The sequence below is a fragment of the Desmodus rotundus genome, chromosome 2 (assembly GCF_022682495.2).
Source record: "Desmodus rotundus isolate HL8 chromosome 2, HLdesRot8A.1, whole genome shotgun sequence".
Lineage (NCBI taxonomy): Eukaryota > Metazoa > Chordata > Mammalia > Chiroptera > Phyllostomidae > Desmodus > Desmodus rotundus.
The window spans coordinates 148,402,243-148,426,667 of record NC_071388.1 but is presented as its reverse complement, the minus strand read 5'-3'; the positions used below and the strand labels follow the sequence as shown (position 1 = coordinate 148,426,667).

Here is a 24,425-nt window from a genome sequence, read left to right as displayed (position 1 = left end):
GCTAAGGCTGAGTGAGAGACCTTGAGACCCAAAACCACTAAGGAGACAAAGCTTATCTCCTTGGCAGGAGTACTGCCTCTGCCCACTTTACTTCACCCTGTCTGGCCCTCAGTGCATGACCAGTTAGCCAATGACGGGTACATTCCTCAAGGGAGGTATGACCTAAGACAGGCATGGTCTCGAGGGGGCCCTCAGGGAAGGACTTGGGGGGCTATGGAGAAAGGGGGTGATGGACCCTTGCCCCTCAGCTTTGACAAGGCCTGAGTCCTCATTCTGTCTGCAAGAAGTCTCCTAATCTCTTGGCTGCCTTACTTCCCCTCCCTGACTTAAGCCTGAAACAATGCAGGAGGTGGGTGTGGCCCTGTGCTGGAAAGGGCAGGTTCCCCAAGGCGATCAGGTCTGAGAAAGAATGCATAAAATCCAGTGAAACCTGCTTTGTTTATACCCTCGATTTAAATGATAAGGGCCCAAGTATGAAATGAGTTTGTTTCCCCAAAGTTTGACGGCCCTTTAGCTATCTGACCCTGACTCCAAATAAGCCCTCAGAGTTCTCTGAATGTTATCTATTTGATTATTACTGCCTGACAATGACTGATGAGCTTTCCATATACACCCTGTATTATTCCTATGCAAATTAAGCCAATAAAAGCCTGTCAAGGCAAGGGTTGGGGAGCTCTCCCCTTGAGAGAGTGGCAGTCCAAGTGAATTTGTCTCTCTCAGCCACAATGCTGCGGACACTGCTTGCCGGTGACTGCGTCAATTCATTTGCCTATCTCCCCTTCTCAAAGTGAAAATAATTTCTAAGTTTTCTTCATTAAAACATTCCTCTAAACCTATTCTAAAAGATAGCATAGCTACACCTGATTTTTAACTATATGTACATGAAATCGTACAGTACGTACTTTTTTGTCTGGTTTCATTTGCTCAACATTGTATTTGTGTGATTTTGTTGTTTCATGCAGTTGTTAAGTTCACTTGAATTGGTTTCTATAGTATTCCATTGTATCAATACACACAATTTATTTGCCCATTCTACTGTGGATGGACACTAGATTGTTTCCAGTTTTAGGCTACTACAACAGTACTGCTATTAAGATCACTTTTAGAAATTAAAAGAACAACAACATTTAAGTATCCTGGCAAAAGGACTTACAAAGAGGCCTCAATAATTGAGAGAGGAAATGAGGACAAAAGCAAGTATCAAATGAAAAAAAAAAATCACAATAATCTCTTCAACTTTTCCCAGTTATCAACTTTCAAGGTCAAGAATTATTCCCTTATTTTTGTGGAAGTAGACTGAAATTAAGGGAGTATGGATGCACCTCACTTACCTGCTTTATTAAAACACTCAAGCATGGTATCAGGAAAACAGGAAAGAGGATGAAGAGGGCAAAAAACTAACAAAACATATGGTCTATATTGCAGTAGGAGACATATAACAAACACAAAAGATATAACACAAATTGAGTATCAATTAAAACCATTCAGCTAAGACCATGTAGCTAATGAGAAACCAGAGTAAAAGTTATACTATGAGATATAACTAAATTAAAAAAAAAAGACACTCAGAAAAAAGGTCAGTTTTGAATTTCTAGTTACACATGACAAGTTATCCTTATGCATCTATTTTGGCCCCCCTTTCCAAAATCTCTATAAAATGACAGTAAATTAATCCAAAGCTTTAACCATGAAAATAACTGGAAGGGGACCATAGAAGGCATGAGATTTCAATGTATATTTGGAAAATCCAAAGTAAGAGAATTCAGCAGAGAAAATTAAACTATACCCTAGGCATTCAGAAAGAGGTGGAACTAGAAAGAATCAAGACCTGAAGGCACAAAGTACCATAAAAATGGTTGAAAATCTAGTTGCTGAATTAAAATCTGTAGCTGGAGTAGTAAACCCCCAGATATTTCCCCTAGCTCCATTCTTCCAAAATTAGGGTATTTATTCTCTGGAAATAAGGATTTCACAGGCAATCATTTTCCTTAAATATGTGGGAGTTAAGTATAAGGAATAAAAGGAAAATATATATACTGTGCTCAATGTTGAGACCCAAAGATGCTTTCCTGGCTTTGTTTCTACAATACTGTTCAAACACTAAGGGATTTTCCTCTTGGATCACCAAATAAAACACCAGAGATAAGATTTCTGGATATCAACATTTGGAATGTTCCTAATTACAAAACAATCTTGTCATCACTTGATCATCCTACCCCAAAACCAAGTCCACTAGTAACCAAGAGTTTCTTCCAATCCATTTTTTTTAGAGCGTCTCTCTAATAGGCAAACATCAAGGATCATTAAACATCCAAGGAAGGCCTCCAATATGAAAGACACCAAAGAAATCGACAACAAAAAAGGTTAGAGAAAATGTGAGGAAAGGAGCTAATTATCATCCTCAAATGATTAAGACATTCATTCACGTAATAGGAAGCTTGAGAAAGCACTAGAAGTATAATGACAAGCTTATGGATATTCAAAATGTAACATACTTTAAGAAAATAAGATACACTGTAATAATAGACATAAGGCTTAGAAGCAAACTGAGTAAACCTTCCTGAAGTGGAAAATGTACCTTAAAAATAGAACGGTCAATGGGAGTTATCAATTTCACTATAAATTTGACTATATTATGGTTAGAGAATGAGGAAAGAAAGAAAATAAAGAAAAACATTACCAAAGAAATAAAATAACCTTTCTAGGATTAAAGGATACAAATCTTCAGAGAGGATTCAAGAGTACTCAGCAGATCAATGAAAAGAGTCCAACACTAAGCATAGGTTATCATCTTGAAATTTGAGAACACCAGAAATAAGAGAGTGAAAAAGCAGGTCACATACAAAAGTTATCAGAATAGCATCTTAATCACACCTTTAAAAACTTTTAAGACAATGACACAATAACTAATGCTGAGAAAAATGTTTAGCACTGAGTTCCAATCTGACAGCTAAGTGTGAGATGGAGAATAGGATACATTTTCAGGCATGCAAGATCTTTACAAAAAAAAAAAAAAATCACAAAAACCACAGGAAGCTAAATGAAGAGCATGTCCTAGGAAAATGGGAGTGTAAAGAACTAAAGAACCAGTCACAATATCCAGGCAACTATTACAAAGGCATACAGAAAGCACAGGGAGCAACTTACTGAAACTGGAGTAGGATCACAGATAATAGAAGCAAAGTTCTAAGAAAAAAAATAGTATCAAATAAAATCTATTTTGGCATGTGGCAAAGATAATATAGTTGGAAAACGCCGAACAAAGGGCAATTTAATAAATTAATTTTCTAACTTGGGAAAACAGTTATTGTTCAATAAAGGAGGTATTATGTTTGGGTAAACTCACGATATTTAGTTTTATTAGTATAAACTATCTACTGATCTTGCTACACATGCATGCTGTGGGATGGAGGTGGGTAGGGGAAATAAAAACAACGGTGAATAAGGAAAACATAAAATACTGAAAAGTCATCAACAGTATAAAATACATCATTTATAAATATAAAGATAAATCCTACAACAGCTAAAAGTTGGGGGTTGCTGCCTTTGGAAAGTGGGACTGGGAATGAGGTAAAGGGTGGAGCAAATAACTACTGTTTTCCTTTTAAGTAGGATAACCGTACTTCCTGGTATGCCTGGAAGCCCCAGTTTATGGCCAGAAAAGTCCTAATTTGTGCTCATTATTTCAGGACAATTATTAATAGTGCTTGCGTTTTTCTTAAAAGTGGCCTACTTTGGATGATAAAGCATATATATGATCACTTCAGCTTTTTATAAGGTGTATACATATGCCTGCACAATTTTTTTTTTGTTTTTACTAAAAAGAGGTGTATTGAGGTGGACTTTTAAAAGAAAGCATACACGAGTAGAAAGATGATTAATGGTTAAACACTAGCATGCAAAAGCCCACTAAAAAAAAAAAGACTTAAGTAACATTTTGTTATTTTACAAAGAAGGCTATGAAAATACTAAACAAGGGACTGTATTTGTGACATGAGAATTTTAACAGGGAGCTTTTTAAGATACAGGCATATAGATGGTTCTTCAATAACAATAATGCTTCTTAATCATATTTCTTGTAGTTTACTTTGACTACCTTTATATCCAATTCTTACTTGCATACTTGCAGAATCAAACTAACCTAGTAGGAAATCTGCTCAAAACAAACCTCTTGAGAGAAGACAAAGAGGCAGAGTCCTTTGAGAAATATAATTTATCCTGTATTAAACTATTTTGGGCAACTCCTCTACATAAACTGATTGAATTTTGACAATGTAGGTGTTACCAGAGAACTTATATAATATGGTTACATAAGCTGTAGGTCAAAAGCACAAAAAAATAGTAAAAAAAGAAAATTAAATTGCACTCCTTAAAAAATTTCTAGCAGACTACTTGCGAGAGGCATAATTTTAAGTTCTTTCATTTATTTAAAAGATAGAACAAACAAGCCACACAAATAACCACATAACTTAGTTATATGTACTATAATGGAAAAGGTATAAGCAAAAATAACACACCAGCAGAAAAAAAGGTATTTGAAGCTTAATGCTTTTAACCAAGACTCGGTAAGTGTAACACAAAAAGTCCGTATTACAATATTTCCTCAATGGTCAACATAATGGTATCTTAGTTTCCTTCTGTCACTTCATATAGTTTGTTTTCTAAATTAATTTAGATTTGATTCCACATTTGGACAGTCAAGCTCTCTGATGGTAAGATAAAAACTTACCACACCAGGACTGTGACCCATGTAGACTTTACAAGTATATGCCTGGTTGCCATGCTTTGCCACTCATGCTTTGCATACAGCACTCATTACTGCTATGAAAACTTCCATAACACAATTTGCATTTTTTGAGTCTTTGAGACTCATGAAGTCCTAGGCACCATGAGTCCTTGGAATTTGTGCTCACGTTCCTTATCAACAAATCTATGACTAAGCTGAGGCGCTGACAACAGCAAGAGATCACATTTTCCATTTGCCAAAACTTGCTTCAAATGCAGAAAGATCAGCTACAAAGCCACAAAAATCTTATGGTCAATATTGGAGATTGTTACTTTACTGAACTTTTCAACTTTGAAAATAAAGTCTTTTGGATAAAGCTGATAATTTACTAGTTTACCTAATTCATTATATTTTTATTTAAATATGTGCCCTCACACTGAGGAAATTTTAACAGAGACTGGCATAAGCAGCAGCCCTGGAAAACAGGTATTTATACCAATATCATATTAAAAAAAATCCTCACCAAAGGATATGCTTATTAACTGATTAAGAGAGAGACAGAGAGAAGCATCGATCTCTTGCCTCCATTATGTACCCCACCCAGGGATCCAACCTGCAACCTTTTGGTGCACAGGACAAAGTTCCAACCAACTGAGCAATCTGGCCAGGGCCCAACCCCACAATCTGTGCTTTCTGTCCATCTCATAAATATATGACTTAGTAGCTACTAAAAAATTTGACTACTTGTTTCATAAATAATTTCATTCTGCTGGGCTTCCTAGGAAACTCTTTGAAGAGCTCTTCAAAGCAAGTTCGTATTTTTGGTGGCCTGCTGAACACTACAAAAGGATCTTTACAGCAAAAAAAAAAAAGTTTTCCCTACCTATAAATAGCACAAGTCAAATCTATTCTGTGGAAATAATCTTAGCTTAAATTTTTTTCTTAATCTACATAAAAAGCCTTAAGGAATTCTGTATCATTACCTGACATGCAAAATTTTGTAAGTGATTCTCTGCCTGATATTATTTGCAAGATATCAAGACCTCATAATCACGTTAAATGCAACCGAAAAACTATCTCACAACCTACACTAGAATACAGACAATTTAAAATTTATTTTTATAATGCTTTTCAACAAGGCTTTACTTGGATATCAGGCCTACGCTGGGTAAACCAACAAAGTTCGTCTCTAATAAAACCACGCTAGGCTTTGTCCAAAGGGAAGTCATCATTAATCCACATTTTATTCTTTTGTATTTTATTCTACCAATAATGGCACCATTTCCCAATCAAACTTTCAACTCTTTTCTACTACCTTAAAAAGAAAGTCTAAATTCTTTGGCCCAGCATCCAGAACTCTAACCTACCTTCCCCACCTAATTTCCAACCACCACCTGAAAAAATCCTAGGCTCAGCTCAATTTTTAAGAGTCAGTTATCAAGTATCTTGAATACATCAGACAGGGTGCTAAATTCTAGGAATGCAGTATTATTGGGAAAGCCTTCCCAAACTCATATTTAAGGGATAAGGGGAGTGAATGGAATTAAATAAATAACTACAACAGCATATAATAGTAAATATATATAAACAGACTGCTATGGAAAAGAATCTTCAATTCTTGATAATGGCAGATTACTCAAATCAAGCCTTCCCCCCAAAATAATAGAAAATGCTGGATTAAATATACAGAACATTCTCTTAAAAGCAATGAAGGGTTGACAAGATAATAAAGAATTACTAGGTCAATAATGAAGGGGAAAATAGGAATCCAAAAGTTATGGAAGTACAAAAGCCACTTCTGCCCTGAGGGTATTTGTAAATTCCAGAAAATTTAAATTTTTTGCCAATCTCACGGAAGGAAATCAAAGCTCAGGACATACACAAAGTTAAAAATCTAAGAAGCTACCTCATCTTAGTCAGCTGAACTCCAAAAGTCCCCCAAAACAGGTTAAAAGTTAAATCAGATGCAAACTAGTTCTTGTGCAGATTTGAAACTAACATTGTTATTTCCTTCATAGTTAATAGAAGTTCAAACCTTGTATTTGGTTTAAGGTGGTGTCATCCTAGTAAGCTACCAAGAACCAGACAAAAGCAAACACAAATCTTTGTGGAAGAATGTGACTTCATGCTAGGCTTCAGATTATTTCTATAATCTTTCAAGTATAATGAGCAGGGGGCACCAAAACAAAGTCCTTGAGATGCAATGTACAAGACAAAAAATGTCAAATCAAGTATTTCAGGTAGATTATAGAAAACAATTATATATTTACAATGTTTAAAAAAAGAGAAAGCTTAAAAATACGTGTAAGGAAGAGAACAATGCAAAAACCACATGTGAAAAAAGGACTAAATTTTTAGAACTAAAACATACACTAAACATAATTAAATGTAAATGATACCACAATGATACGGCATGTAAAACAGGGTATTCTGTAAGATAATTGGTCTGGACTCATCAAAAAGTAAATGTCACAAAGGAAAAGTACTGTACTATGATAGTTTGAGACTAAAGAAACAAACTCCAATGCAATGTATAAACCTTGGCTGGATCCTGATTCATACAACAGAAAGTATGAATGTAGAATGAATTTTAGTAAAGTGTCATGATGCCTGCAACTTAGTATTAAATAACTTAAAATAACATTACACATTTTGGAAAGTAAGTACTACATGTAAGAATACATATAACCTATATAAAGCAAGTAAGGTAAATGATTACACTGAATATAGGTGAGGTTATATGGATATTAATTTTACTGTTCTCCCAACTTTTCTCCACTTGAGTATTTTCAAGCAAAACAAAAGGGGTGTTTCATCTCTGTTTAGTATATACACAGGCACAAGAGAACATTAATCCTACTCTAACATAACAAGAGTAAACCAGACAATATATTAAATCACTTTTCCTGAGTACACTAGAACTGAGGTTGCAAGGCAACCAGGTGAAATGAACTACAAAGAATGGCAAAACTCTCCAACAAGGAGAGATAGGACAAAGGTAGCCACCAAAACAGATAAGAAACAGCCACATTTTCTTGAATTCTTAAATCCCTAAAGGCCAAATGTTTGCTAGTGTGACAACTGAGAAACTCTAGGAGCCCTAACATAAGACATCTTTTCCACAGGTCTCCAATGGGTGCTCATAGGAAAGAATGAGGACAAACAGCAGATCTGAAGTCCCACTTTCCATAGTATGACCACATGGGGCCTGCCTATGTTTGAGAGGAGAATCTGAAGGCGCTCATCCACACTCCAGACCCTGAGTGAGTACAAGGTAGGATCAGCTGTTACTAGGAAAGGGGTAGGAAAACCACTTTCTGCAAGGACTCTGCACTAATACAAGGCAGTTGTCCTTCAGCCCTAAAGGGCTATGAAACCCATCTGCCCAAGACCTCCACCAATACAGGGCAGAGATCAGCTGGAAGGGCAGTGGCGTCTGCCTGCACTCTATATTCTGGGAAGCAGGGAGGTGGTCAAAAATCTTAGGACAGTCCCATCTTTGAGGATAAGGTACACAGAGCCTGCCTAAGACTAGAAGATGATGCATAGAAATAAGAACATCATGAGCTTTGCTCCAAATAAGCAGCAATAGTGGTCTACTGCTGAGGAACTTAAAACAGCCTGACACCTACCGCTGTGGTGCAGATGTGCAGGGCCTGCAGGAAGTTGAGGCTAGTGAAAGAACACTGAAAGAAATACTCCAGCATTCTGGGCCTCACATTAAGCACCACACAGTGGCAGTCCACTACTGGAGTACTTTGAAGGTAAAAAAAAAAAAAAAAAGCAAAATAAAGCTCAAATCTAGCTTAAGTACAGACGAAACCAACTCAACCCACCACACTAACAGTGACAGAAGTAGAGTGTGTCCACATTCAGGCAAAAATAATAAACAGCCTCTACTGTTTTTTTACTTACACAGTTTCTACTGGTCTTTTATTGACAATGTTTGGTATTTAACAAAAAATTACAACACACACAATGATGTGAAGAATGAAACCAGAAGAGATAGCCCCAATGTTATTAACAAAGTGGGAAACTGATGATTTTAACAGGAAACAAGGCAAAATTGGAAAAACTAGAAATCAACTATGCAGAATGAAGCATGGAAAAACACATGACAGTAAATACAGGAGAGGGTTTAAGACACACTGAGGGAACAGTCATAAAGTCTTTGGTACATTTAATTGAAGTTATAGAAGGAAAGAACCAGGGCCAAGAAAAACATTAAGATATTGGCTGAAAATTTTCAAAACTCATGAAGGATCAGTGTCAAAAGCCCAATAAACATTAATAATTAGCAATTATACTAATTGCTAGATTAGATACTCATACCTGAATGTTGAAAATCATACTTAAGAAAAACTTGAAAATGTTATGGGAGTACTGAATGAGCAGCCAAAAGTTCCAGATAAAAAAGACTTCAGAGGAGGTAACATATGAGTTAACCTTTGAAGAATGAAAACAGAAAAAAGAGGAAAGCATAAAAATACTAAAGCATGTTGAAGAATGTAAGTGTGAGAAATGAAATTAAAGGAATTGAAGAGGAGAGAGGAACAGAAAGGACTCTGAGGGAATAAATAAATAAAAGTAGATTATATCCAGACTATAAAGGCAATCCTGTATCCCCTGCTCAGGAGTTTGTACTTTAATGAGGCAACAGCTTTGAAGCATTTCACCATCAGTAATTTGCATATTATTTTTCTCCTTAAGTATCCCAGAAATTATGTTCCTGATTATTAGTTTGCAAAAACAAAACTACCAGTAGTCTTAGCAAAACTTTACCTAGTTTTGCCAACCCTCAATAGTATAGATTCATATACAGCTTCTTGCATTTCCTGCAATACTGAAACTCAGTAATTAATAATACTGTTCGTGTAGAACTGTGGGGGAAAACTACTGATTTACCTATAGGCTTAGAAGCTACTAAAGATTTTGAAACAATATCAGTTAAAGTCAATCAAACAAACAAACAAACAAACCCAAAGCAAATCAGTATTAAGGACAAGTTATTAGGAACAGACACAGTGGCTCCAAGACAAATTAGCAAGGGCCCAAAATAAATGGATAGAAGGTAGATTCAATACATCTCAAGTAGAAAAGAGTGGTGCGGTGGGAGGAATTATTCAAAGTACTGAAGAACAAAAATATATGTCTAGGTAGTGGAGACCAAAGAAATACACCAAGATGAGTCGGTTTTTAAAGAATGAGGAGTCTGAAGGGCTCAAAAGAGGTCTAGAAGTATGTTGGAAATAGTTTTGAAAACATAGGAGTCTGGGATGACAATGTATTTTCAATCACTTATACTGATCTATTTACTTTTTCATATACACATATACCTTAGTGCCTTCTGCTTGTACTGTATGTAACTTCTAGTCAGTCTTAGTGCCACTCCCTCCACTGATTACATCTAATAAGTAGAATTTGGGGCACTATCAAAAAGTCAACTAAAAAACTTCAGGCAGTATATAGGAAAAAAAACACTTGGAGCAAAAGAGGTCTACTTACTACCCTAATTAAGAGTAAAGCTTTCTGCCCTGGCTGGTGTGGCTCAGTGGATTAAGTGCTGGCCTGTGAACCAAAAAGTAAAGCTTTCTTTGAGCACCACAAGCTGCCTATCAAGTAGGGTTTGGACTTTTAGTTTACTAAATTTGAAAAGCTGTTAATTCTGAACATCAGAGAAAAAGCAGTGCAATGCTCAAATGTTTTTTGTTTACTCTGCTTAAAAGGTACCTCTTAGTCCCGGCTGGTGCGGCTCAGTGGATTGAGTGCTGGCCTGCAAACCAAAGGGTCACCAGTTCAATTCCCAGTCAGGGCACATGCCTGGGGTTGCAGGTCAGGTCCCCAGCAGGGGGCACACAAGAAACAACCACTCGATGTTTCTCTCCCTTTCTTTCTCCCTCCCTTCCTCTAAGAGTAAATAAATGAAATCTTAATAAAAAATAGAATGTATCTTTAAAAAAAAAAGGTACCTCTCAAATAGTATGTATCCTCTCCCATCACTCTAGATTGCTGTGTTCCGTTACTATAGTAACAGTCTTTTCAGGATCTGTCAAGAGTCACATAGTAGTCATAAATGAAATAACCAGACTAACAAAAGAACCCTGGCCCTATCCATATATATCCATAATATCCAAATATTACAGCCCACACCTAACACTTTTCCTTTATTTAAAATATATGCATTAGTAAAGGTAATTTTTCCAATACAGGAAACTAAGGCTAGGCAAGATAAACTAAGCGCTGCCCAATTTTTAGCACATAAGCCAATTTCTAACTATTGTGGAAATATGATAGTTATGAGTAAAAGCTTTGAAGTCTGTCCTTTACTTGGCGTAACTCTAGGTTTAATCTCTATAGTGCTTAATTTCTTCACCCACAAAAGGGGAATAATAATAGTACCAACTTCACAGGTAATACAAACTTTGCTGGCACACACTATGTATTTAGCAAACACTAGTTATTATTAAGGAATACCACCGGTGTTAAAAGATTTCCATATAAACAGCTTATGGCTCTTTCATTATTTAATTTCTAATGGTTATTTCATTATTTAATTTTTATTTTAACACACAGTAGAAAAAAAAAGACTATATAAAGCCATTCAGATTTATATACAGGAAGACAGTCACTACATGGTAAAGAAACTTATAGACCTTACTTATATAAGTACATGCAGAAAAATCTGAAAATAGCCATTATTAACATGTTACTGTGTCTCCAGGTGGGTTTGGTTTCTTCTTTATACTTAGTTTTCCCAAATTTCTTTAATGTACTTGGTCTTACTTTGATAAACAAGGGAAACAGTTTTTCCACAAATGAAAAAGACTTTTTTTTTTACAACTTGTATTACAAAAAATCTATAAAGAACTAAGGATAATTCCCTTTCTAAATTTCTGTACTGCTGGTTTACACTCCTTATTACCTACATTCTACAAAGGAAGTAATAAATATTAAACAATAAAATACTATTCTAGTAAATATTAAGTGGAAGATAAAAACTTCAAATACAGAAAAGTAGAGACAATAATGAACCTCCATGTACCAATCAACAATTAATCTATCTTGTTTATTTTACCATCCTCTATTTTAAAGCAAATCCCAAGCACAATACTGTTATGGATGCCTGTTCTTAAAGTGTTGTAAGCACACTCCCTTCATATTGTGATGCTCCTGGTCTGCCCAGGAAGAGGTAAAATCTTAATTCCTCACCCCTTGAATGGTAGATCATCTTGCAAGACTTACTTTGACTGAAAAAATGTGTAGCGTTGCCCTGGCCAGGTGGCTCAATTGGTTGGAGCGTCATCTTGAACAACAAAAGGTTGTTGGGTTTGATTCCAGGTAAGGGCACATAGGAGCACCTAGGTTGCAGGTTCAATCCCCTGGTTGGGACGCCTGCAGGGGGCAGCCAATCAATGTCTCTCTCTCTACCCACCCCATTCCTCCTCTCCCTCTAAAAATCAATGAAAACATATCCTTGAGTGAGGATTAAGAAAAAAAAAAAAAGAAAACTAAAAAAAAAAAGTACAGTGTTAAGTGGTATTACATGATTTTCAAGGTGTAAGAAGTCTAAGAGCTTCTACTTTGCCCTCTCAGGTTGCTGTCTTGATACAACCAAATCATAAAAGACCACATGGTACAAAACCTAAATATCAAGCAACACCAACTGCCAGTCATGTCAGTGATGCCATCTTGAACCTTCCAGCCTTCGAAATCCTCCAGCTGAATGGTGATACACGAGTGAACCCAGGCAAAACCAGTATAATCGCCCAACAGGCACACACAACTGTAAAAAAAATAGTGAACAGCAGTTTTAATCCACCAGATTTTGAGGTTTGCTATGAAGTGATAAAGATTCAAAACTTATCCTAACTTTTCACTTTCCTTTTATCACATCAGTTTCTAAGAAAAATCTGATTCTATTTCAGGGTATAACTTAGAATGTCTTAAATATCCAGATGAGTTGCAGCTGCTGCATTATCTAAACCACATTACAATAAATTCATGTCATGAAGGCCAGAGTTATCACAAAAATACTAATGTACCGTGATTGCCAATCACCTTCCAGAAGTACAAACATAGCTACAATTCCACTATTTATTTCTACTTGGTACATTCTTTTATTTTAAAAAATGTTTCTGGGAGAAAATTTTTCTCAATAAGAAATCCTACTTATTTTATTGATCCTAGTGGACATGGAGATATGGAAGCTATGCGTGGTCACATGAAGAAAGCAATCTTTAGGGTTTTTAAAATGTTTTTAGCTGACAAATATTTAATATACCCATCTTGAAAAAAATAGCCAGATAGTTTAATATCTCTATCAGAAAATATGAATATGATGTTAAGTCTATTCTCTAGTACTTTATGAGATAATCTGTTCTCCTTTTAAGTGTATTTAAAATCCCCAAGTCTCAAGGTTCAATCTTCATTCTGTAAGTGGAAACAATTTTAGGGTTTTTTCTGGAAAAGTGAGAAATATATTACACTCAAGTATAATAGTCATAATGGAAAGATCAGAACTACCTTTTAAGGTTAAACATTTGCCCTCTTTTAAACTTGATGACAACAGTGGGTATATGTAATGTAGGCCAGTAGTGATTTTAAAACCAGGTGTTCAACTTACCTAGTCTAACCGGTAGAGTCACAGAGAAAGAGAGCAAGAAAAACCAGCTTTGACCATGAGTTCAGACCAGAGTAGTTAAAAATTAAGGTCAATGAGAATTAAACCCTAGCCAACTCTCAAATTATAATTTTATCCCCCCACTTTTGGGTTCATCTTATGATTAGCAACTGTATTAAAGACATATTTTTTTTTGTAAAATAATGACTTGTGAGAAGATAAACTATTTCACTGAAAGAGAATTCTGCTGTGGTGAATTGAATTCAAGTAGGTCTTAGGAGAAACTCAAAATCTTACTCATTTTAAATTGTAATCATCTTAATTGTGATCAGTTGTTGATTCTGTTACTTAGATTCGTTAGTATCTCCTTTTAAGTTTAAACTTAAGTTCTTAAGTTTAATTTGTTGGTAAAAAATGAGGTTTGGCCCTGGCCTGGTAGCTCAGTTGCTCGGAGAGTCCTCCCCTCCACCAGAAGACTGTGGATTCAATTCCCGGCTTGGGCACGTGCCTAGGTTGTGGGTTTGGTAACCTTGGTCAGGGTGCATTCAGGAGTTGGCCAAATGATGTTTTCGTTTCAATGTTTCTCTCTTTTTCTCCCTCTCAAAAATCGGTAGACAAATCCTCAGGTGAGGATTAAAATTAGTAACTTTTAAAAATAAAAATGAGGCTTGATGGAGGCCTATGCATTTCCCACTGTTTATTATTAGCACTGGCACTTAATTATCCGTAGTAACAGAAGTATGTATCAGCAAAGATAATCTAAAAACCATTTTTATTTGGTTTAGAGACGCAATAGCTCTCCATGCCCAACAGCACAGAGCACTAACTTTGTAAAACAATACAGAAGGTCTTTCATGTCCTGCTTTAACTTTCCATTCAATCTGTTTCAGCTATGGGGGACAAACTACTAAAACAAATCATGACACCCTCTCTTTACAGTTTCCTTACCAACCTCTAAAGTCATCCTTCTCATCTCAGTTAAAGGAATACCTATTAAATTTTCCCCAAGATTAAACACACCTCCTCTGCGCTCCCAAGGTACTACTTGGGAGTAGTACTTACTCTAAGTACTTACACTAAGTACTGCGTCCTTACACTAAGATAGTAGCAGTTGTTTATACCTTAGTCTGATGACTACACTGTGAGTTGTGGAGGGCAGATGCCGTGTCAAGCTCATTTTTGAAATGTGAAGCCCTAATCTATAAGCCAGGATACAACAAATAACAAATTATCAAATAACGTTTTACATTATTTGATAATTTTGCACTATTACAATTATTTTCCCTAAAATATAATAGTAAAATGTAACTCTTGAACACATACCAGTTCAAGAGAGTTTTGTGAAGTGGATACAGGATTAATAAAAAATTGGCTGCATGAGTGCTATGGATGACTTTTTACATCCAATTTGATTACATGATTACTTCAAATAAAATATACGTGCATTCTGTAGGGGAGCATTTTTGTGCTTTATCTTGGAAAATAAGCTCTCTTGCTAATGTGGAAGAATGAGAAATCACTTGTACTTAGTAGGAATTTCACACATTTGTAGTAGAGAACTTACATAAATACATATTGTGTGAAGCTGTTGGCAATTTGTGGGGGATAGTACAGGCAGAATAAAATTTCAAGGCTGTTCAGACAAGAATTCATGAATATAATCAATTGGACTTTAGATACCAGTTCAAACTGTATGTATTCATTTAAAATTTACCCTGCAAGTATTAGGTCCCCCAGTGTGTTGACTGCTATACACTGCCCCACCTAACTTAATCCTTACCTCTGGTCTAGGGATTAACTGTATTTCTAAGGAAACACAGTTAATTTCTTCTGTATTTCGAGGGAAAATGAAGAGGTTAATAATTTATGGAAAAATTCAAGGCTCCAACCCAGATCTTCCAACTCTAAATAAAGCCTCATACACCACTGCTGTTTCACAAAATGGTAGAGCTGTAAATAAAATACAGACCCCAGCTCATGAAAAACACCTACAATGTGTCTGCCTTAACAGTATACTGGTTTTGATTTCTAGTCAATAATTCATCTTTAACCTTACCTTTTAGTTTTGTACAGAAATGGATGGATGGGAGTAGGAAAAAGGGGAGATTTAAAATAATAAACAAAGGAAAATACCTAAAACGTCCTACAAAAATCGAAAAGAAATCTTACCAATTTTACTTGACACACTTACTTTTAAAGGTGCCAAAGGACTCTAGTGATGAATTTATTATAAGACAGAGATTTTTCCGTATATATTATCTCCTTCTATATATAGGAAAAAAGTATCAATTGTAGTATTTTTGGTGTGTGTGTGTGTGTGTGTGTGTGCACACGTTCTCAAGTCTTCACCACTACGCAGTTTCATCAAAATGAAGGAGTGTTCTACTACTGGTGGCTTCCGTATTTTCACTTCTTACGCCAACAGGTCCGTCTTTTACACATATCATCACCTATTTCAATTTGAAATACACATAATTTACCACAAAACAAAAAGAACTACCCAAGAATCACGATATTCAAGAACAGGGACGATCACTGAGCAAAGTACAGAGTCACCGCACCTGGGGGCCGAGAAAGCCCCTTCAGTGCGAGGCTGGGTGGGCAGAGCCAAGCCCCCGCCTTCAGCACCGCGCGGAAATGCGGTACCACCCCCACCCTCGCCCTCGCCACCGTCCCGCTCACCCCAAACGAAAAGGCCGCTGCCTGAGGCCAAAGCATGGCGAAAACCCACAGCCCGCACCCACCCGGCGTCTGAAGACTACGATCTGCTCCCCTGCACCCGGCAGGGACTCCTGACAGAAGGCGCCGGCAGAGCAGGCCTGCGACCCCAATCCCTCCGTACCGCAGTCGCAATCAAGCTCCTCCACCCCAGCCCGCTGGGGAGGAAGCGACCTCCGCGTCCCCAGGCCTGCACTCGGTTCTCTCCCCTCCCCCCACCCGCGGCCTCGGCTGGAACTACCTCCCCTGCGAGAAGCCCGAGCCCCGCAGCTCATTACCTCGGCTCCCAAGCTGGCACTGAACTGGGCGTGCTTCGCCAACAACGACCACACCACCGCCTTCCTCCTCAGAACTCTAGGACTTTGAGGCAGAGGAGTCGGCTGCGAAGGACAATGGCGTCCGCCCCTCTCCCAGATCCGGCACAGAACTAGCAGCCACCGTTAAGTGCCCCTCCCTTCTCCTCCTCCTCCGAGGTCGCGGACTTCGCCGGCATCTCGCGAGAGTGGTGGCGCTGTAGGGATCTGAGAGCTACCAGCGGACTCGACGTACCCTGCCGCGGGGTGGTGCTCTGACTGCGGCAACCGTTGAAGGGCTGCCCCGGAGGAGGCGGGGAGACGCCACTGGTAAGCGGCCGAGTCTGGTCCTCCGATGGGCTGGCGGCTGGGCCACCGGCGAGTGTGCGGGCGCTGTAGGCCCAGCCCTGGCTGGCCCCTCTCGCCTAGGTGGCGAGGGGCTCTGATCCAGCCTTGCGGCTCTCCGGCACCCAAGTCCCGGCTACAGGGCCCTACTTGAAATACCAAACACTGTCAAACCTTTTTTTTTTTTTTCCTCTTGGTTAGTGGCGCAGGGAATGTTTAGCAATGACTTGAATCAAGCGCTGCCTTTTCCGACCTCCCATCCTCCCACTCCCTGCCCTCCCTTTTTAATGTCCGTGACCCCTCCCCTTTTCGGGGTGGGATCAGATCCGGACTATATGGGTTTTTCTGTAATTCAGTTTTGGTGGTGGTGTACTTTCACTGTCAATGTTTCTCTGGGTAGTGATATTAATATATGATAGTGTAGCAACAGACTTTGCAGTCAAAATTTCATCCATTTAGAAAGAGGAAAGAAAATTGTCAGGCAAATGGTCTCGTGAATTTTTTTTTTTTAAATCGTCAGATGAAATTAGATGAAACTTTCAAAGAAAAAAACTAAATAGTAAACTAAGATGTAAATGAACAATAGAAAGGAAGTAAGTTAAAGGAAAAGCCACAATTTATGTGGACTTGATAATATCGTGGATTTAGGTGATACGTGGGTTTTGAATAATTTTTTAAAGATTTTATTTATTTATTTTTACAGAGATGGGAAGGGAGGGAGAGAAACATGGATGTGTGTGAGAAATACATGGGCTTCTTGCCTCTCGCACGCCCCCACGCTCCCATCCAGGGACCGGTCCTGCAACCCAGGCATGTGCCGTGACTGGGAATGGAACCAGTGACTGGTTCAGACAGGCGCTCAATCCACTGAGCCACACCAGCCAGGGCAGGTTGTGAGTAATTTATCAACAAAAGTTCTTTGCCAGTAAACATATTGAAACTTAAAGATATACTGACAACGCTTGATTTTTAAAGTGACCTATGTCATTAGGTTGTTTTAAGCAATTCTTTGGATTCAAATAATTGCAATAAATGAAGTATGGGGTTTATATGTATTTCTTTGTCTTTTCATCTGAAGAGAATGCACTGTTATTGTCATCCCCATTTTTCTCTGTCTTGGAGACTAAGAGACCATCCATGCTTCACTATTGTAAATTGTAAAATATTATAAAGGTTAAAATTTTAAAGTTGGATTATTATTATTATTTAAAGTTGGCACATAAATGTCAGTCTAACTTTTTAGGATGTGAGTTGAAGATTAAGCATGTGGTATGGGATAAAGGAAACAGATTACTTTTGAGGAAATCAGTTTGCCCTTTTTAGAAAATCTATTTTTCCCCCAAACTGAGTATACCTGTAGCATACCTGTGGTTATGGATATACACACCCAGAAACACCAGACTTCATGGGTTCACATCCCAGCCCTGCCTCTTACTACCTTTGTTATCTTAAGCGAGTTCTTAACCTTGCTAAGCCTGGGTTTCCTGTAGAATTAGGGCTAGTAACAATACCTATACCCCATAGGGTTCTTAAAAGGATTAGAGGTAATGCATCAGTTCCTGAAACAGTAAGCATTTGACGATTGTTAGCTCTTACATTCAATATCAAAACCACAGCAAATACTATCTTTCTGGGACTTGATTTACATAGGTTTTTAAAACTTCTTCTCAGGTATAATATATGCTAAGAGGAATGACTGCACCATTTTCCTGAGCTATGGCAGTCAGATCTGGTATCAGTAACTTCTCTGCAGAACCCCCAAACCTGGCAAGGATGATTCAGATGTTGGCAGATTGTGGCTTCATCCCCATCCAACACTGAAGTTACCAGCAGAGGTGAGTGTGGCACCAATTTTCTAAGCTAAACACCCCTTTCAGACTCTAGTTTATTATTGATACTAGTAATAGATAAAGACCACTGATATGTATGTTTTATTCTCTAAGAATGGTTATTATTATTTTAATGTACTTTTTCTGATTTGAATTTCCAGGAAATTATCATTATCAATACATAATTGGGGTTTTCTTACGTTAAAAACAATTTGGGGGGAATTCTGTATACAAAAAGGTATGATAGTGACTATATTTTCTGAACTAAAAATCATAACAAAATGATTTGACAGGCAAAATACTTGAAATTAGAACTGTTCTGACCAACTCAGCTTCCATGGTTGCCTTTTTTTATATAGCATTCCCGCACTGGACCTTCCTTTGCTGACTTTTTCTCCTTAAGACACACCTTGAGGTAAGTAAATCTTTGTTTGCCACTTGCCCACATACTCACACTGCTTTACATTTTTTAATGTGGCTTCTTCTCTAAATTAGGGTCTTACTACTATTTATTTATTCCCTTTCTACTTTATAAATTTATCATTTGTTCATGGTCAAAACAACCCTTTACTTTTATATATAACTATTTCTTGAGCTATATGTTAAAGTTCTCTTTCCTATATTAAATTTCAAATTTCCTGTTTTCCCCACTTTTTATCATCCTTCATCCTAACCTAAGAATCCTCTCTATGGCAAGGGCAGTCTTATAGACATCCTTTACTTCATATAGTGGTGTGATCTTGAAAAGGTGTGGTTATATTTGCTTTTTGTAAATCAAATCTTTTTTGAATGTAGGCTGCTAAACTTTTGAGGAACAGGAGGTAATACTTGGGATGAGATGAGAGTGCTTATAGGGAGTCCTTGAGTTGAAAACAAAGGATGCCAATTTCTTCTCAAATAGGAATTTTATTCATCCCTGGAAAAAGGAAACCTTATGGCATCATCCAACTTGAGGATCAACTATTTAGTTATAGGTAACTTTAAATGTGTAGTATTTATTATTACTTAACAATAGTCTATAGAGGACTCTTCTAAGAAATATTATTAAAAGTCCTTTGCTTTAAATATTTGTTGTAAAGAATCCCTTTGATGTAAACCCCTGATTTAATGATTTTGTGAATTTTAATTTCCCATTATCAAGTTTAATTGAAAGGTGCCACATTTAATAAGTGAATATTTAAGACATTCTGTTACTTGACTTCTGCTTGATTTGCAGCAAAATGTTCAATCCCCAGAGCCAACAAATAAAATAATACAACAAGTAAAGAGCATACCGTCATGAAATCCTCTCAGAGAAACTTCTTATACTTAAGCTTATGCTCCGTATATCACTGGTTCTAGGAAGGCCATTCTTATGTAAGCAGTTATGCTTACATAACTGCTCCAGAGTATCTGCCCCGGTCAGGAATTATTCCCAATTAATGGATCACCCTGGAAACATATGTATGTGAAGCACCTTTCACATTGCCTGAACCACAGAGAATGTTTCATCAAAACAACTGTATTTTATAATTGTTGTTACTAGTGCCTGCCATGACAAAGTAACCGCTGGGGGTAAAGCCGACCCCTATTATCGTTGATACTAAGGGTTTGAAAATTATGGCACATAGGCCAAATCTGGCCCAGCACCTGTTATTGTAAACAGCTTTATCAGAACACAGCTAGTCACATTAGTTTATATATCATCTATGTACAGGCTCTACAGAGAAACTAAACCAATAGTATACAATATCTATCTATCTATCTATCTACCTACCTACCTACCTACCTACCCACCTACCTAATCTAGCGTATCTAGCTATCTAGAGAATTGGCTCACAGGGTTATGGGGACTGTCGTGTTTGAAATGATGTGGGTCAGACCTGAAGTCTGGAAACTCAGAAAGCAGTTGATGTTGCAGTCACGAGGCAGAAATTTCTTATCCAGAAAAGTTGTTTTTGTTGTTTTTCAAGGCTGATTGGATGAGGTGCATCATATTATCAAGGGTAATCTTAAAGTCAACACATTATAAATAAATATGAACCATATTTACAAACTATCTTCGTTGTAGTACCTAAATTAGTGTTTGACTAAATAACTTGATACTCTAGAGTCACTGAGTTAATACAAAATAAACCATCAAAGTCTGTGAGTGGTTTCACCCTACAACTGCAGAGTTGAGTAATCATGATAGCACAATATGGGCCCCAAAAGCCTAAAATATTTATTATTTGGCTCATTACAGACAGATTGAACTGACCACTGTTCCTTTAATACAGTCATGCAAACTCACACACACACCTTCAGAATGATAATAATCGAGCACTATGCTTCTCCTCCACAGTCATTTCAGACTACGTTTTATGGGAGTGGAAGCAGAAGAGCATCCAAATACTTTGGCTATTTATACTTTGGATAAATTCTTTGGCTATTTCCTTTGGCAAGTTTGATTGGAACCCCATTTTTATCTTAAATATTTTTCATGTTCAGCCCTGACTGTGTGGCTTAGTGGATCAGGCATCACCCTACAAACTGAAAGGTCACCAGTTTAATTTCTGTCAGGGCACACACTTGGGTTGCGAGCTGGTCCCCATCTGGGTGTGTGCAATGCCAGTCAATGTTTCTTTCACACATAGATATTTCTCTCCCTTTCTTTCTCCCTCCCTTCCTCTCTCTCTAAAAATAAATAAAAATAAAATCTGTAAAAGAAGTTCATGTCCACATATGTGTACAATTTTATAACAATGTATATTTGATTATATCATACATACTAGCTATTGTAGTGTAGTCCTTTCACTTTTTTTGGCTTTATCCCTCCCCCCGCCTTTTATTTCTTTTGTTCCTTTTCTTTTTTTAATTTGGCTCTCCCATCTTTATTTACTACTCCACAACATTCTTGCAAAGTTAGTGAACATCCTGCTGCTTTCTTTTCTTCATGGTCATACATCCTTAAAAGAATAGTTACATCACATACACACATGTAGAGATTCTTATATATATATAGGGGTTTTTTTTACCATTTAATAAAACAATCAAATTTCAACATTAATATTCATATTTTTTCAATCAAAAGTACCTCTTTAAATACCTATTTACACATATACTGGTTGATTTTCCTGCCTTTTCTCTTTTTTAAAATTGATTTGAGAGAGAGAGAGAGAGGAAGTGGGGGGAGGAGACATTGATTTGTTCTACTTATTTATGCATTCACTTGTTGCTTCTTGTATGTGCTCTAACTGGAGATTGAACTCCAGCCTTGGTGTATCCAGGCGATGCTCTAACCAACTGAGCTACCTGGCCAGGGGCAATTACCCTTTCTTTTCAATTTGTAGTAGATATTACTGTTCCTGTCTTCACAGTTTTTCAACTCAATCATCTGTCTGTTGACTTGCCATTTAATATCACTTGCCATAGATACATTCATATAGTAAAATGTGTCTATGATTTCTTTTATAAGTTTTGAGTTTCTGGCTTAGCTCAAAAAGTCTTACCTATCCCTAGATTGTATCATGTAGTGGCCTAGATTTTTTAGATCAGTGTTAATTAAACTCATTAATTTTTGTATTTGGAATATAATAGATCCAATTTGTTTTCTTCTCAATCCATAGTCAGTTGTGACAGTAAAATTTCTTAAATAATTTGTTATTTGTGATTAGAAAAGCTACCTTTGTCATACACTGCATTTTCACATTTACACTGGATTTATTTATGGATTTTTTTAATCTTAAAAACTAAACTATTCAAAACTATAAACTATGTAGAAAACTAAATATTATTTAGCTGCCTTTTGAATCTTATTCATGTATTATTAATACTATTTTGCATTTCTGTCACCTACCTATTCAATTATAGTAATGGTCATTATCCTCCAGGATCAACAAAACACGTTAGTGGCTTTGCATTATACACTGCATGTTACACTATCAGCCTGCTAGGACAGAGCTTAATTTCTTTTTTCTATTATCCTTGTTTTCCTTTCTCAGAAGTTTGCTACAGTTATTAAATATACTTCAGTTACTTAAAAACACCTCATCAAAACTTTGTATATCATAATAATTTTTTAAAAATTATACACATACACATACTACTTAGTTTCTTAAACAACCCTGTCCGTTATTGTAAGGTCCAATATAAGTTTTTTACCATGGAGCCTTAGCCACTCTGAATAGCAAGTTGGCCATTTCTACATTTCTACAATGCACAATATGGAAGGAATCCTCCATTTTTCCCAATTATGTCATCATAAATGGTGTGAGAATGGTGACATACTTTAAATATTTTACTTATGTTTAATGTTTGTAATTATTAGCATTAGCTGGTAGTTGATTTTGTTGGGGCTTGAATATTTGTCTCTCCCAAGCTAAGAACTCTGCACTTCAAAAATTTTTGTTTTAATTCAGATGTAGTGGGTATTAATTCAGTACATTTTTTTGTTTGTATATAGTTAATTGTGCTTAAATTTGTGGGAAGGCTTTTCCCAGAAAAGTGATTCTTTCATTGTTTTCAAGTCCATTCATTAAGGTATTTTTTAATCTTATGAACTTTACCTCAAATAATAATTTGAATTGATAGTTTTGAACATGGTTAGATATTAGGGTCCTAAGATATGAATGAAAATACAATATATAGTTTTAGTGAATATTTGTTTCCCTCTTATGTCTTTTAACAGTTTTATAAGTATATTTTTTAAATTCTCTTTTTCATTTATAGATTTTATTTATTTATTTTTAGAGAGGGGGGAAGGGAGGAAGAAAGAGAGGGAGAGAACATCAATCAATTGCCTGTGATATGCTCCCATCCAGGGTCTGAACTCATAACCTGGGTATGTGCCCTGACCAGGAATCAAACTGGAGACCCTTCGCTTGCGAGATGACGCCCAACTAACTGAGCCACACCAATCAGGACAGTTTTATAAATATAGTGATATGACTGTTTTGTGTTAGACTTTACTTCCTTGGGTTGATAAGCAAATGTTTTCCTAATACATCAGTTGTCTACTAGTCATAGTAATACAGATTGCTAGAATACTTCTAAAATAGAATTATTTTTGTAAAATTGTATACCAGGATTTTAATAAGCCTTATACTATTTTTTAAACTGAATAAATATGACATTAATTAAAAAGTTATTTGCAACCTTGGCTGGGTAGCTATGTTGGTTAGACTATTGTCCTGATATGCCAAGTTTGCAGGTTTGATCTCGTCACTGCACATATGAGAAGCAAACAATGAATACGTAAATACATGGGACAACAAATCAGTGTTTCTCTTTCTTGCTCTCTTTTTCTCTTCTTTCTCTCACAAAAAAAAAAATTAAGAAAGTTAATTGGGTAGATGAAAGCTGTCTTTCAACACTTTGCTTCCGAATCAACCAAAATGAGAGAAAAGCACCTCTTAGACGTTGAATAGACATTTTTATTCACCCTTCTTAGAATAGGCCTTTTGTTTTCTTGCTGGGAGAACCACATATGGAATTTTTTTTGCTTTATTCACAGCAAAATTGTTCACAGACTATCTTTGTACTATTTCTAATTTATGTTATGCAGTAAGATAATGTATAGTGGAAAAGAAATGAACAAAAATTAATATAAGGTAGATGAAAAAGAAAAATACGTTGGAGAAGAATAGAATATAATTTGCATTTTTAAAATACAGACCCAAGTAGTAGTAAGAAAACCTTTCCCTTTCTCCCTGAAGTTTAAAAAATATTTTGAATGTAGCTTCTCATCAATTCAAACAAATGAATTAGTAAATTACCTTTATTTATGAAAAAAGAAATGATACAGATCCTCAGTTCTTAAGAATGGGACCATATATTCTCGTTAAAAATCCAGTTTCTAGTTCTACATGTAAGGAGTTTGGAAGTCCCCACTCCATCCTAACAAAAAGTAAAAAGCTGAACAGATTGAAAAATCA

General features: G+C 36.6%; 2 protein-coding genes across 18 annotated transcripts in view; one reads left to right on the top strand and one right to left on the bottom strand.

Moving 5' to 3' along the window:
• The window catches only part of MARCHF7 (membrane associated ring-CH-type finger 7), a 90,163-nt gene extending 73,603 nt beyond the window's left edge, over window positions 1-16,560 (bottom strand). For 4 of the 12 annotated variants that reach the window (XR_008426166.1, XR_008426167.1, XR_006653922.3 and 1 more), the window contains exon 1: window positions 16,343-16,554. The gene's annotated coding sequence lies outside the window, so the exon portion shown is untranslated. Of the gene's footprint in view, window positions 1-10,695; window positions 10,773-11,968; window positions 12,510-16,342 lie in introns of all 12 variants that reach the window. The other 8 variants (XM_053918716.1, XM_045187379.3, XM_045187376.3 and 5 more) reach the window with 7 other exon arrangements.
• A 35-nt stretch (window positions 16,561-16,595) lies between these two features.
• BAZ2B (bromodomain adjacent to zinc finger domain 2B) overlaps window positions 16,596-24,425 on the top strand; it is a 350,928-nt gene continuing 343,098 nt past the window's right edge. For all 6 annotated transcript variants that reach the window (XM_053918709.1, XM_053918714.1, XM_053918713.1 and 3 more), the window contains exons 1-3: window positions 16,596-16,687; window positions 18,374-18,537; window positions 18,891-18,946. The gene's annotated coding sequence lies outside the window, so the exon portion shown is untranslated. The remainder of the gene's footprint in view (window positions 16,688-18,373; window positions 18,538-18,890; window positions 18,947-24,425) is intronic.